This window comes from Acanthisitta chloris, unplaced genomic scaffold (genome assembly GCF_000695815.1).
Source record: "Acanthisitta chloris isolate BGI_N310 unplaced genomic scaffold, ASM69581v1 scaffold14375, whole genome shotgun sequence".
NCBI lineage: Eukaryota > Metazoa > Chordata > Aves > Passeriformes > Acanthisittidae > Acanthisitta > Acanthisitta chloris.
Genome location: NW_008672191.1, coordinates 41,615 through 43,789, shown reverse-complemented (window position 1 = coordinate 43,789; position 2,175 = coordinate 41,615). Strand labels below are relative to the sequence as shown.

The following is a 2,175-nucleotide window of genomic DNA, read 5'->3' as shown; positions in this document are numbered from 1 at the left end:
GCACACGGGCCTGGGGGTTTGCTTTTGAGTGCCCCGCTCCCAGGGCGGTATCGAGGGGGAGTGCGGGTGGAATGTGCGGGTTTGGGAGTTAAAGCGGAAAGGCGACAGCACGTTAGTGGCGCGGGGGGCAGGATGGGCGTCCCGGGGCTGCAGCGGTGACAGCACACGGTGCTGCTGCGCCCGGGGACTCTGGTGCTCCTGCCTCGGGGTGTTCCTGGGATTGATCCGGCTCCCCCAGTCCCCTCCGGGGTGGCCTCGGCAGTTAGCACGTGTTACTTCGGGTAGTTTGCTCCAGAGGGTTTTCAGTGTGTAACAGAGTAGCAGTTGTGATTTTCTACACTATCCTTCTCCTGGAAATGGAGAAAAGCAAGTACTGCGTTTCCTCCGCATCAGATCGGCGAATCCAGAGCGCAGCACTGATGTCACTTCTCTAGGAGCTGTATTAGATCTCTTTGGCTCCGTGTTGTGTTGTTGGCAAGGAAGCATAGCATAACAGTTCGGCATTGGTTTGATGCTCTTAAAATTCCTTGGTTTGATGCTCTCGAAAGTTTTCCGCTGAAGCGCTGGTTGGTTGGTTGTTTTGCAGCAGGTGGAATGGCATCCCACTCTTTTAGATGTGCCTGCTCCGACTAAGTTCGATTACATGGTGACTGACCTAAAAGGAGGACCTCAACCTCCCTCACCCTATGAGGAGCAATACAAAAAGATCACATTCAAGGTGAGGCTGTAGTTCCCGGTGGGTTTGTGTTCCGTCTTAGACTTGTTTTTCTCTGTAGTCCACTAGAAACCCTTCCTTTTATTTGCTTTTAGGGTGGTGCAATCGCAGGACAGCTGACAACAGTAGGGATGCAGCAGACGTTTGCCCTGGGGGAAAGGCTGAGGAGAAGCTATGTGGAAGAAACCAACTTTCTTTCACCAACGTTTAAGCCTGCTGAGGTCTTGTGAGTCTCTCAGTTCCCTCCTGGACCTTCCTTTGCTTCCTCTCTCCTAATAAGTAGCCCTGTGCTAGGAAAACTTTCTGACTAACATACCCTTCTTCACCCTATAGCAGACTGGCTGGCCCCTGGGTCTTCGTTTTTGCTCAGCCTTCAAAGTGTGAGACTAGAACTCACTCGTGACACAAAGCATCCAATTCCCCAGCAGCCCTTAGGGTGATGCCAGGGACAGGTTCATCTCATCTAGGTTTAGCCACTGGCAGTTGTATTGTGCACATTTTGGTGAGCAAATAGAAGCAGGCATTTCTGGTTGTAAACTCACTGTAAATAGCTGAAGTTCAGTGACATGAAACATTTCCTGCTGCTTACATCAGTAATGCTGGGAGTGCCTGGCTTAGGATGAGAAAAACTTGCACTTCTCTGGTATAACTTATCTCCACTATCTCTGAAGGGAAGTTAAAGGGCAATTCAGATATAGGTGTCTACTTAAGATATCTATAGGGACAAAAGTTGAATTGCACCAGAGGTTTGCAGAACCCTCAGTTCCAGCAAGTCCTCCCCAGCTGCAGCCGTGTTGACATGAGGGAGAAGGTGCTGCCTCACAAACTGCTTTCTCTCTTTCAGCATCCGTTCCACTAATATTTTCCGGAATCTGGAGTCCACACGGTGCCTGCTAGCTGGGCTGTACCAACAGCAGAAAGAAGGTTGGGGAGACTTCTGAACAGTGCTTACGCTTGCTCAGTCTTCCCTGGATTGCACATCCCAGCACTCTCTGGCTCCTAGTTGTTACTTCTTCCCTGGTTCTTCACACGTGGCCCTCTTCCCCATACTCTCCTGGTTCTATAGGTTCTTTACCAGCTTGTTGCTTGCTCTCTGTGTAGCTTTCTGCTGCAATTTCAGACCTGCCGAGGAGGTTAGCATTGACCTGCTTCGGAATCAAGAGGGCAAAAAAAATTCTAGGTCCAATGTTCACAAGATACACGTCTGAAAAATGGTTTCTCAGAGAAACCCGAGTATCTTGGCCAAGATCCTTTACAAGTTCAGTATCTGGAGTAACTTTCACTTGTATTCAAACTACTTGCATGTCCTGGAAATACCCTCTGTGTTTTGAAGATCTCACCTCTGCTCCTTCCGTATTCAGCTTCACAAACAAGTAGAAGTGACTTGCCAGAGCTCTGCACACCTCGTGACACAGAAACTAATTTTTGACGCATAGAAACAGTAAGAAAAACGAAGGCAC

At 49.2% G+C, this 2,175-nt stretch overlaps 1 protein-coding gene across 1 annotated transcript in view; it reads left to right on the top strand.

Moving 5' to 3' along the window:
- Positions 1-586: 586 nt before the first annotated feature.
- The window catches only part of ACP6 (acid phosphatase 6, lysophosphatidic), a 6,287-nt gene continuing 4,698 nt past the window's right edge, over positions 587-2,175 (top strand). The window contains exons 1-2 of the mRNA XM_009074426.1: positions 587-718; positions 811-941. The gene's annotated coding sequence lies outside the window, so the exon portion shown is untranslated. The remainder of the gene's footprint in view (positions 719-810; positions 942-2,175) is intronic.